General features: G+C 38.0%; 1 protein-coding gene across 2 annotated transcripts in view; it reads right to left on the bottom strand.

The window, feature by feature from the left end:
• Positions 1-408, bottom strand: part of irf4l (interferon regulatory factor 4 like) — a 7988-nt gene that overhangs the window by 4279 nt on the left and 3301 nt on the right. The gene's annotated exons all lie outside the window — the stretch shown is intronic.

The following is a 408-nucleotide window of genomic DNA, read 5'->3' as shown; positions in this document are numbered from 1 at the left end:
TATTTCATGTCAAAATGGCTCCTGCCAAAAAGGTCTATTGTCTTAGTGCCTTTGACATTACAGCAGGAGAATCTGTGTTGCAAGATTTGGTAAACTTTAGTCAGTGTTTCGAATCGGATGCAAAAATGAAGTGCCATCCCTCCAAGTTTCATTAAAGCTGCATAATGTTGACAGGTAGTGTACAGTGGGTGTATCGAAACGCCAGCCTACAGGGTTGGTGTGAATGTTGATTCTGAATCATACACTAATAAGAATTGAAAATATTCCTAATTGATTTATTTTTTACTTTAATTACAGCACGTTCTGAGTTTGGTCCATTGAGCTGGACTGACTGAGAATGAGAATGACTTGTCAATCAATACGTAGCCACGCCCCAAAAGCATTTCTGCTTTATCATCTATTTTACTT

This window comes from Morone saxatilis, unplaced genomic scaffold (genome assembly GCF_004916995.1).
Source record: "Morone saxatilis isolate NCDOM2014 unplaced genomic scaffold, NCSU_SB_2.0 Contig12, whole genome shotgun sequence".
NCBI lineage: Eukaryota > Metazoa > Chordata > Actinopteri > Moronidae > Morone > Morone saxatilis.
This window is presented reverse-complemented; position numbering and strand designations above follow the sequence as displayed.